This window comes from Trachypithecus francoisi, unplaced genomic scaffold (assembly GCF_009764315.1).
Source record: "Trachypithecus francoisi isolate TF-2019V2 unplaced genomic scaffold, Tfra_2.0 Lachesis_group18, whole genome shotgun sequence".
Lineage (NCBI taxonomy): Eukaryota > Metazoa > Chordata > Mammalia > Primates > Cercopithecidae > Trachypithecus > Trachypithecus francoisi.
This window is the reverse complement of record NW_022681463.1, coordinates 20807248-20820246: the sequence shown is the minus strand read 5'-3', so window position 1 is coordinate 20820246 and position 12999 is coordinate 20807248.

The window sequence follows — 12999 nt, the reverse complement described above, 5'->3', positions numbered from 1 at the left end:
GTCAGAGTCTAGATTTGGCCGAACGTCCATTTGTAGAAGCTACATTTTAGAAACAAATGTACCTAGCTTGCGAATGTAAGCCATGTGGTCATGTGTTATCCTGGTTTCCATGGGAGCATATTTTCCTTTTCAGCTATGGAGGAAGTCAGGGAGGATATCAAGAGCTATTCTACGTAATCAGAGTTGAAAGAAAGTGAGTATGGCACAAAAGTGGGGAGAAGAGAAAATGGCAAACATGGTGGGACATCACTTTGTGAGCTGGTACAAAAAACTTTGGTTTCCATCTTGCTAGCCAACCCTATTGCCTTCTCAGCTTGAACAATTTGATAAAGCAAGCTGCCTTGTGGAAGAGACCCACGTGGCAAGAAATTGAGAGCAGTCTTCAACCAACAGCCAGCAAGTAACTAAGGCCCTCAGTCCAGCAATCCACAAGGAACCAAATCTTGGAAACATCCATGTGAGCTTGGAAGTGAATTATCTCCAGCTGAGCCTTAAGATGACTACAGCCCAGCTGACTTGACTGCAGCTTGTTAGAAATGCGGGAGGAGAGAACCAGCTAAGCCCTGCCTGGATTCCTGATCCACAGAAACTGTGAGATAATACATGTATTTTAAGCTGCTCAATTTGGGGGTAATTTGTTGCACAGCAATATATAACTAATACATTTGATATTGAGAAATCACATATAGTTTGTTATCTGCTACCACAGATATCTAAACACCAGTGACTATCTTATGTTTCTCCCTCTGGTGTTTACTTAATTGCTTAAAACTCCATCTGGTCACCAGCACCTAGCTCTTTGTTTCTAAATACCATTCTCCATTCAAACAAACTAGGGCTCTTGGGGAAATAGTTGATTCCAGGGTTGGGGCAGAAAAAGGCAAAAGCAGAGCCTGAAACATTTTTTGATGCAACAAAGTAAGGAGTGCTCCCTAAAATGATGAAGCAAGTCAAAAGGATACAGAAACCAACTTGAAGAGCCCCCAGTGGTAAAATCTCAAACAATGTGAATAAGAATTTAAATAATAATTGTAATAGATTATAACCCATAGAACAAAATAAATAATTATGAGTTCATACTTATATAAATAAACACGTGAAAAAAATAAATATGTGAGAAGGGACAGCAGAATTTAATTAGTAAATATAGAAAGAATGATGCAAATAGAAAGTAACTATTAGACAAATTCCACAGTAACCATTTTGGATTACATTGTTGCATGACAAAAGAGTGTATTTACATAGTCTCAAAATATCTTCTTATATTTATTGCTTATAAAGAAAAAATAATTTTTTAAAGTGGGGAAATCTGTAAGATACCACCTTAAGCTAGCGATCAAATTTAGCATCACCAGTGATAAGATGTAACACATCAGCATCATGTACATCCTGTTATTCACTAAGAAGGGCACAGCATCACTTTGGCAGTGTTCTTGCCAAAAATGTTTAGCTTCACTCTATTAACATTTATTTTAAAAATCAGGCTGATGCACATCGAGAGTTTTTACTATTATCTTACTCCAGTGAGCTCTTTGAGTCTTGGTTTCTTTATCTGGAAAATAAGGGTGTTGGACTGGCCAGTATTCTTCAAAAGTATTCAAGTCATAAAGACAAAGACTAAGAACCGCACAGATCAAGGAGACTATGGAGACACAACTACATGACATGTTTCATCAGAAAAGGGACATTAGAAGGAAAACTGGCAAAGCTCAAGTAAGATCTCTGGATGAGGAATTATCATTGTATCAATGTTAATTTCCTACCTTTGATAATTATACTAGGGTTATGCAAAGTATTGACATAACGAAAAGCTGGGGGTAAAAAGTAAAGAGAAAGTCTTGCTACTCTTTTTTGGAACTTTTCTACAAGTCTAAAGTTATTTCAAAATAAAAAGTTTAATAATAAAAAACATCTGGTATTCTAAGGGGACATTCTGGTGGCCTTTCAGTCTCACACCACAAGCAAACAGGTGCAACACCTTTGATGTGGGCTACAAAAGAATCCCTCCTTGACAGACATTAATCAACCCACATCAAAGAACAGCCTGCTTTTGAACAACAGGTGGAGTTAGCATTTCTGGTATTTTTTATCTAAACTCTTAGTCTTAATTAATCACTTCTAACTTTATAGAGTCAAGAGTCTACAGGTTTTAATCTCTATCCTTCATTCGTGATAGAAGAATTGCTCATCCAAATCTTTAGCCAAGATAAAAATGTGCACATGAAAGGCCCCTATATACTGCTCTTTAGTCACATTTTTATAAGTTTATAAGTTTTATAAGTTTACATTGTTTACTATGACATACATAATCGTACATAATCAGTTATTTGCAAAGATCATAGCATGCTTCATTTTATGATGCTGTTAGTAAAAAGTGATAACTAGTAATTATTATGTATTATGTTGGTGGTAGAAACTGTCTGTCATTGCCCTAATTATTTGTCATAATAACTAACATTTTATTCCTATTACATAGGAAGCACTGAGCAGACCACTTTATAGATTATTTCTTTTATTCCTTCAATAACACTATGAGTTAGGCACAGATGAGTCTGCAAACATATATTCGCTAGTAATATCTGACATCAGAGAAAGAGCTAGGCGGGTTACACTGGACCCCAGGAAAGGTCTGTGCTGGAGAAATGACTGAGTTGTCACGGCAACAGCCACTATTTGATCAATTTCCTTCTATTTATGTCTTTTAAATCCATTTACTCTGTTAGCACTAGGGGATGGGGAGTAGGTGTTGAGGGAAGGAGGAAGAGAGGAAAGAAAGAAAGAAGGAAAAAAATTCTCAAATTGTCTGAAGAGTCTCAACCTTGTCATAAAAATATAACTTTCAGTTTGATGTGTTTAAAATTAGAGAAGTTTCCAATTGGAGGAGAAAGACTCAGGAGGAACATGAAAGACAGTTTTTAAAATGTGAAGGGCTGTTCTGGGAAAGGGGGATTCGAATTGTTGCGTGTGATCTGAGAAAGAAGAATGGGGCCAATGGGTGGAAGTGTACACAGGCACATTTTAGCTCATTATAAAGAAACACTTTCTAACCAGATAGTCCAATTACAGGAGATGCTGCCTCAGGACTTGCTGAGCTCTTGGTCCCATGAGTGCTACTGAGGAGGCTGGATGACCAACTCTCAGAGAAGAAGAATAAAAACAGGGAATTGGTACTTAAATTAAATGACTTTGAAAGTCTTTTCTAGTCAGGATGCTCTGGGAGAAATTCTGAGGCTTTGCTTTGCCACTGAATCAGACCCTACTGAGAGAGGTCAGTTTCCAACTCCTTCCTCCATGGTGTCTTAGCTCTGGGCTACCTATTATGTTGAGTTGAGAGAAGCAAACTGAATGGGTATTTGGAGATAAGAGGCTGACTCACACAACCAATGCATTGCTGTCAGTCTTTCAGAGCTGACAGAGACCCGTATGAGATCTAAAATTTGGAAGACTCTTAACTTTGTGAACTTTTCTTCTTTTTCTGTAAGTGGGAGGCCATGCAGTATGGTGGATAGGATGTCAGCTGTGGAGAGCCTGCCTGGGTACAAATCCTGGGTCCCCATCTCCTGGCTGTGGCAGTCACTGGGTGCTGTTCTCTCAAATATTTCCATATATTTTCTCCTGGGAAGAACTGACATCTCCCCCACACCACCACCCCCTCCCCTGACACACACAGAGGAGTGTGACCATGTGACCCATTCTGGCCAGTAAAATAAAAGAGGTAAAACCAGTGTGTGATTTTCAGCCTGGCCCCAAAGTGGACAATGTGGAGCAAAGCTCCCTGACAACCATAATGGACATGCGGCATGAGTGAGAAATAAATCCTTGTCTTAAGCCACTTCGATTTCAGGAGTGTTATCTCAGCATAACTTAGCCTACCCTGACTGATACATGGGCTCTGGGTCAGTTACTTGACATTGCTAAATCTCAGACTTCTTATACATAAAATAGAATCATAATAGCACCCATCTTCTAGGACTGCTGTGAGAATCAAGTGAGAGAGTTAATGCCTACAAAGTCTTAACACGGTGCCTGGCTTATAAGTGAGTGCTCAAAAATGTTATCTACTATGATCACTATACCATAAGTTCCACTGGGTCAGGAATCATGTGCCTGACACTCAAGAGCAATTTGTGGCTATTGACCAGGCACTCAATAGCAATTTGTTGAAGAATCAAATTAAGTCATTCTTGACAAGGAGCATCAATGACACCTACCACACTATTGCTAATCTGATGAATGATATTCAGTTGTAATCTTACTCATGGCAGCGTCCTCCTTGAAACTCCCCCTTTGTTTCTAAGATAGTCCTCCCAGCTGATTTCCTCCTAGATCTCTGGCCTCTCCTCAATCCCTTTTCCAGTTCTTCTTTCTACTCCCTTACTATCAAGGGCATTCTCCAGAGTTATGTCTTTGGCCCTCTTCACATCAGAGTCACTGGATGGCTCTACAAAGTCTTAATGCCCAGGTCCTACCTGCAGGTATCCTGATATAATTGGACTAGGGTGCATCATGGTCAGGATATTTAAACTGCCCCCCTCCCACCAAGTGATCATCTTGTATAGCCAAAGTGGAGAGTTAATGCCCTGCACCTGAACTGTCCACCACAATGACCAAATAAGACAATTAAGCATTTGCATTGTGGTGAGTCCAAACTGAGGTGTGCTGTTAGTGTAAAATACATACAAGGTTTCAAAGACTTCTATGAAGAAAAGCATGTGAAGTTGACTCATTCTTAATTTTCATACTGAGCACATGTTGAAACAATGATACTTTGGATGTAGTGGGTTAAATATATTATTCAAATTAATTTTACCTTTTTTTTTTTTTTTACTTTCTGATGTGGTTATCAGGAAATTTTAAATTACATATGTGGCTTATGTTATATTTCTAGTAGACAGAGCTGCTTTAGACACTCCTGCTGTGTGGTGCCATCTTTCTCATGGCCTTTGCCACTGTACATTGTGATCCACATATATGCTTCTCCAGCACCTACTTCTTTTTGAGCTCCAAGCTCACGCATCCAACCCAAACACACATCTTCCACAAAATTGGCTCTTCCTCCTCCTGGTGCTGCCTGTGGAGCATCAACATCTACTTGTTCACCAGACAAGAGCCTGCAATTCCTTCCACTTCTCCACATTTTCCCCCGACCATATGGACCACCTCCTGTGCATTCTACTTCCTAAATATCTCCCAATACTCTGCATTGTTCTTCATTCCCACTGTTTCTGTCCTCACTGGCTTTCAGTGGTCTGTCTTTCCTCTAATTTATTGTAGACACCTAGCAAGAGATGGATCATTTCAAAATGCAAATCTCCTCTGTTTAAAAATGCTTTCATGGCACCAATAGACTTGAGGATAAAATCTAAAGTCCTAACAATGTCTATGAGGCCTTTCCTGATAAGGTGCTTACCTTTCTCTCCCCCATTCCCACCTGAGAAATGGGGGCTGCCCTACCCCTCCAGCTACATTGAACTGCTGATTCCTCCAATACATGCTGCTCTCTCAGGACCCTGGATCTTTGCACAAATTGCTTTCTTCCTGGAAGGCTCTTCCTGTTCCCCTGCACCTACACAACTTTCTTTTTCTCTCTCTTTTTTTTTTTTTTTTTTTTTCTTGAGATGGAGTCTTACCGTCACCCAGGCTGCAGTGCAGTGGCATGATCTTGGCTTACTGCAACCTCCACCTCCTGGGTTCATGTGATTCTTGTACCTCAGCCTCCCAAGTAGCTGGGACTACAGGCATGTGCCACCACACCTGGCTAATTTGTGTATTTTTTGTAGAGACAGGGTTTCACCATGTTGGCCAGGCTAGTCTGAAACTCCTGACCTCAAGTGATCCACCTGCCTCGGCCTCCCAAAGTGCTAGGATTACAGGTGTGAGCCACCGTGCCCAGCCTCATAACTTTCATCATTCAGGACTCCCAGCTTGCTCTCCACGAAAACCTCCCCAGCCACCCCTCCCTCAGACTAAAGAAGAAACTCTTTCTCACCCCACTCCATGTTCTCATACCATAGGTGTATTGTCTGCTCCCACTATACACCTCAATGCCCAGCACTGTCTGTGTGTGTGTGTGTGTTTTAAGAGATGGAGGTCTTGCTGTGTCACTCAGGCTGGAGAGCAATGGTGCAATCATAGCTCACTGCAGCCTCCAATTCTGGGGCTCAAACAATACTTCCACCTCCACCTCCTGAGTAGCTGGGACCACAAGTGCATGACACCACACCTGGCTTTTTATTGCCCTTTTACTTTATCTACTCCCACTAGACCATAAGGCTTTTAAAGGTGGTAGCCCTTCCTGATTTGCCTTTGTATCCCCAGTGCCTCACCCAGTACTGGATACAGCATAATAATAACAACAGCGGCCAGGCGCGGTGGCTCAAGCCTGTAATCCCAGCACTTTGGGAGGTCGAGACGGGCGGATCACGAGGTCAGGAGATTGAGACCATCCTGGCTAACACGGTGAAACCCCGTCTCTACTAAAAAAAATACAAAAAACTAGCTGGGCGAGGTGGCGGGCACCTGTAGTCCCAGCTACTTGGGAGGCTGAGGCAGGAGAATGGCATGAACCTGGGAGGTGAAGCTTGCAGTGAGCTGAGATCCGGCCACTGCACTCCAGCCTGGGTGACAGAGCGAGACTCTGTCTGAAAAAAGAAAAATAATAATAATAATAATAACAACAGCAACAATAATAACAACGTTAATAATAGCAGCAGGGATTGAGCAGTTACTACATGTCAGAAACTGCTCTCTGCTTGACATGGATTGCCTCTTTTAATAATAACTTTATAGAAGTATATTGAGATAATAAAACTTGAGCATGGCCTAGGACTGTGCTAAACACCACAAGATACACTAAGGAGCAGGTTCTCTAATCTGAAGAAATCGGAAATGTCATCAAGTAACAAAAATAGTGCACAATTCTTTCAGGCAAAACTACCACCCAGCGAAAGACATTCAGATAACTTCTAATTTATTAAAGGAAGAGTTGTTCTTGCCATTTAAAAATAAAAATATGTCAACAGGAATTATAATTATTATGAACAGTTGAAAAGCCAGAAGTGAGAAAAAACTACAAACTATTTAGTGAAACACATACTACGGCATGACTTTGTTCACCAAAACATTGACTAAGTATGGAATGTTTCTATTCAGTCTTAAGTAATCCCTGTTAGTTCATCAATTCAAAAAATCTATGTAATATTTATAATACAACACGCCAATGAATAGGTTTCTCATATATATACATATATGTGTGTGTGTATATATATATATATACACACATGCACACACCCCTATGTGTATTTATGTGAAAATACACAGGAGCTAGAAAAGAAACACATGAAAGATTTAAAACAACAAAGCCAAACTAAGTATTCAGACCCATTAGAACTTCAGAGTAGGAAGAGATTAATGAGGATCATTGTAGCCAGGGGAGCCTTCATACAGGTAACAAGATTTGAAGAGGAAGCTGTGGAAGGCTGAATATACAGAAGGTAGAAAGAAGGGCTTTCTAGGCAGCAGAAATAGCGTGAGCAAAAGTATGAGTGAGGCCATGAACATTTTCAGAGAACATGCCATTGTGTTAAGTCAAAGTCTCACTCATGTCTTTAAAGACACAAAGGGCTGGTTTCTTCATTTCTCCTGATTCATGTCTGTGCTTTTGTGTCACTTGTGATGCTGGGTGAAAGAAGGTGCCTCTCTGATGTGTGCTAGTCATTCCCAAGGCGACAGCTCTGTCAGAGATAAAAATAAGGAAGCATCCTTTTTTATCTCCTTTGAGATGCTAACAGGCGACTTTCCAGATCGCATTCCAGTCTACAGTTGGGTAGCAAATTTGTGTACTGGTTCCACCTGGGCATATAAATGACTCTGTCCACTCAGAGTGCATTGGAGAGCACAAGAATTTATTGTGTGGACAGGTAACTATGGTCTGTTACAGTTTTATTGGTGTCTGTGGAATAATCCTGAGCTTAGAGTAAATTTTAGCACACCAAGCAATTTATATAACAACCAACCTCCAATTATCTAATTTTCAGAAACAGTATGTGAAACGATGGGCAGCATTTGTTAGGCACTTAACTATACCTCTGAGATTTGGCAGGGAATGTTCTGTCACAGGGAGACAAAACAAGCAGGGAGCAGCCAGAGGTCCACACACTAGGGCTAGGCAGGCTCTAAAGACTCTACTCGGTTCCCAGAGAGTCAGGCTGGGAGACGGCCTTTAGATAAAGATAGATACTGCCAGGCATGGTGGGTCATGCCTGGAATCCCAGCACTTTGGGAGGCCAAGGTGGGTGGATCACTTGAGGTCAGGAGTTCGAGACTAGCCTGACCAACATGGTGAAATCCCATCTCTACTTACATACAAAAATTAGCCAGGCATGGTGGTGGGCGCCTGTATTCTAAGCTATTAGGGAGGCTGAGGCAAGAGAATTGCTTAAACCCAGGAGGCAGAAGTTGCAGTGAGCCAAGAATGTGCCATTGCACTCCAGTCTAGGCAACTGGAGTGAAACTCTGTCTCAAAAAAAAAAAAAAAAAAAAAAAAAAGATAGTTACCTATCTCTTTTCTTGATTTAGATGTAAAAGGTCAGGGATTGGAGATGGGGCAGCCAGAATACTGAGACTAGGATCATGGGCTGTGCATTTGGGCTTTCCAGAGATGGAAAGCAAAAGCCAACGACACTTAGCTCTGAGCAGAAGACCTAGCTGCCTACTGTGCCGGGAACATCACCACTTCCATCCTAATGAAATATGGAAAGAGTGCAGATGTGACGTCATAACAACAGTACAAGGAAGGGGAGGTGGCAAAATACGAATTTCCTCACAGAGGAAGGGGAGGTGGCCAAACCACCAAAACAGGGGGTGGGTATCGATGAGGTTCACTACATCTGACTTCAAGCAGCCTTTCTGAACCCCGTCCTCTGTTTCCCTGCCTGCCCTGAGAGGCTGTACTGACCATTACAGAGTCTGAGAGGAGTAAGCAAAGTTAGCAGCTAGTAAGCAAAGCGAGCAGCCTTGGCTGGGCTGAGCGACAGGAAGGTTGTGTGTGTTCAGAGGCTGCTGCAGCACAGGGTAAGACATGTGGCCCAGACTCCAGGGCAGTGTCAGAAGAGGCTTCACTTACATGCAAAAGCTAAACAGGAGTTAACCAGGCAGAGTGGGGAGCACATGGGCAAAGGGACCAGCAGGAAGAAAGGCAGGGATGTGAGAAAGGCTGGGCCTTTTGGTTCCCTCAATATGGCTGCCGGGCAGGGTGGGAAGGGGGAAGACAAAAGATGGACATGGAGACCTAGCCTTGCATGGCAGGCAAAGGAGCCTGCAAATTAGACTGGAGACAGTGAGGCGCTGGGCAGATGTAGCATAATTAGAGCTGTATTTTAGAAAGACTACTCTGATGACAGGATGGAAAAAGTTAACTAGGTTTGTTAGGGACTGAATGTTTGTACCCCCTACTTCTTGCCCAAATGCATATGCTGAAAATTCTAAACCCCAATGTGATGGTATTAGCAGGTGAGGCCTTTGTGAGATAATTAGGTCATGAGGGTAGAGCCCTCATGAATAGGATTCGTGCCCTTAGAAAAGAGACTGCAGAGAAATCTCTAGCCTTCTCTCTACCTTGTGAGGACACAACCAGAAGATGGCAGTCTATGAACCAGGAAGAGGACCCTGGGCAGAACCCAACCATGCTGGCATCTTGATCTTGGACTTCCAGCCTCCAGAACTATAAGAAATAAATGTCTGTTGTTGATAAGCCTCCTGGTCTATGATACTCGGCTGTAGCAGCCCCAGCTGACTAAGACAGAGTCCAAGGGGGATACAGAAGGCAGAAAAATTAGTAAGGAAACTGCTGCAGTAATCCAAGTACTAAATAAACAAGGTTCTAAACCAAATTGGCAACAGTGGGGAATGAAGAGGATGGGATAGATTCAAACTGCAACAAGGAGGTACAAAAGAATACACAGAATTTGGAAACCACTGGATGTGGAAGGTGAGGAACAGGAGAAGTAAAGTAAACCCCATGGTTAAGGCTTAGCTAACTGAGTAGCTGGTAATGCCACTTACCAAATACTGAATCAGTACTTGTCAGTGCTAAGCTGCTATATGTTTTCCAAGCATGATGGGTTCTAATACAAGGAAGTAGAGGCTTACAAAACCTCAAGGAGGGCTTGGAGTGGTTTTCAGAAGTGCTACAGCTGCTGTTCAGAAAAAGAGAAGCTTCTTTGAATCTTAAGAACTTCTAGAAAGCTTGGACCTCAGCTTAGAGCAGCAATGCAGGTCATCTACAAGAAGCCACTGCAGCTGTCTACACTGCCTACAGCACTGCAGCAGATACTCACCTAGGAGTTCAGCTAGAGAATGGAAAGTTGAGTTGGGATAGGCAATGTGATCTCCAAGGAAGATGTTTGATACACACATCCAGATAACAAGGGAGAGTTCTGAACTAGAAGGACAGATTTGAGAGTCATGGGGCTTAAAAATGGAATCACCCAGAGAGAACATTGACAGAAAAGTGAGAAAGAACAGGACAGTATCCACAGGAGTCCAAATAAGACAATGATAAGCAGCAACTCAAGCTTCTTGATGCTGCCCCACCTCCACCCCCACCTACCCTCTAACTTTAGGAGCTCCTTTGTCTCATGGTGAGAAGCCAGATTCAGGTGGTCCCAGTGCAAGCCCTCAGCCTCATGTTCTCTAGCGCATGACCAGGGCTATATATGGAAGAGGTGGCATATGGATTGAGTGTGCCTGGCAGATACTGTAAGCCTGAATTTGCTCCAAGTAGGAAAAGATGATGGCCAAGTGCAGGTGGGTAGGGAGGAAAACGTCTGGCAGAATCAAGGCTTTAGGAGGAAAGATACAAATCAGGTAGGCTATTTTCTACATTAAATTTCAATCCTTGCTATAACTGCTGCCCAGAAGAGAAGTATGTCTGGTGAAAATCACATGGTTCAAGCTAAGTGAAATAAACAATTTTTCTTTGTGCTAAAGATTTCACGGTTTTTCTCATTTGCAATGGGGGAAAAAAAATTTTTAAGAGAATAAATCATTAACAGATAACCTGCTATGGTTTTGGACATTTGTCCCATCCAAAACTCATGTTGAAATTTAATCCCCAATGTGACATTACTGAAAGGGAGGGTCTTTAAGAGGTGATCAGGTCATGAGAGTTCTGCCTTCATGAATGGATTAATTCATGTATGAATGAATGGATTCATGGGTTATCATGGGAATGAGACTGGTGGCTTTATAAGAAGAGGAACAGATACTTGAGTCCACCCGCCCTCACCATGTGATGCCCTGTGCCAGCTTGGGCCTCTGCAGTAAGTTCCCACCACCAAGAAGGTCCTTACCAAATGTAGCCTCTCAGCCTTGGACTTCTCAGCCCCTACAACTGTAAAAACTAAATTCCTTTTCTTTACAAATTACTGAGTTTCAGGTATTCTGTTACAAGCAACAGAAAATAGACTAAGACACAACCACATTTCCTAACCAAGTAAGTTACAAGATTGTTCAAGGAAAGTCAAAACCAATTTCAAAAGTGTGTTCTATGAAACAAGTTTGTACAAAGATACATTATCGCAAATAATGCACCTCAAGGCATACTAATTATGTAGTTTCTAACATTTCCCCCCAAATATGGTCATTTCCTAAATATAAGAGGGTAAGCGAAGTAAGGGATTGAGGAGAATTATATAGGTTAGAAATGATTTTCTGGCAATTTCTCTTCCACCCTTTTTATTTATTCCACCCAACAACACCTTTTCATTTCTGTCTCCTAACATCTAATCACTTTTACTCACTATCCAAAGACTGACAATTAACCTCAACAATTTTTGCCATTTTCCAATGAGGGTTCAAGGTCCATGTTGACACTCACCCAATATCCTGGACCTTCATCTTCTTAACTTCATTTCTAGTGAATTACTCCTTTTCTCTACCTCAGATATCACCCTCATGGTCTCATTCTTGACTCTCATCACCCGAAACTGTGTCATTTTCAAAAATGAGACTTGTAAAATTTATAACATGTAAATATCCACCTCTGTGACCACACCCTCACATCCTTCCAGTTCCCTTGCTCAAGCATTCTGTAACAGGCTGAATAATGATACCCAAAGACAGCAAGTCCTAAGTCCTGTAAACGTTGCCTTATGTGGCAAAGACTTTGCATATTCAATTAAATTCTGGATCTTGAGATGGGGAGAGTATCCTTGGATTATCCCAGTGGGCCCTAGATGAAATCACAAGTGTCCTTAAATGAGATATGCAGAGAGAGATTTAACACGGACAGAAGACAGAAGTCAATGTGAACACAGAGGCAAAGATTGGAATGATGCAACCACAAGCCAAAGAACGCTAGTAGCAAAATAAATTGACTAATTAATTAAATTTAAAAATTTTAAAAAGAATGGTGATAGCCACCAGAAGTTAGAAGAGGCAAGGAATGAATTCTCCCTACTAGAACCTCAAAGAAAAGCATGGTCCCCATTGATTTCACCCCATTGAAGATGATTTCAGGGCCAGGCACAGTGGCTCACACCTCAAATTCCAGCACTTTGAGCAGCCGAGGTGGGAGGATCACTTGAGTCCAGAAGTTCAAGACTGGTCTGGGCAATAAAAGAAAAAAGAAAAGAGAAAAGGAAGAAAGGAAGGAAGGAAGGAAGGAGAAAAGAAAGAAAAGAAAAAAGAAAAAGAAAAGAGGGAGAGAGGGAAGGAGGGAGGGAGGGAGGAAGGGAGGGAGGGGGGGAGGGCAGGGGAGGGGAGGGGAGGGGAGGAAAGGATTAAAGAATGACTTCTGTTGTAGTTTGTTATAGCAGCCACGGAAAACTAACGCATACTTGTGCTGCAAGCATTATTCAGTTCCACAACTCATCTGCTTTCTTGCTGCCCTCTTCTTCTCCTACTTGACTTCACTTCCTTTCTTATCCATCCTAAGTTCCATTGTCCATCATTACTATGTTGCAAATATTCATAATTCCCTTGCTCCTCCCTCTTCAC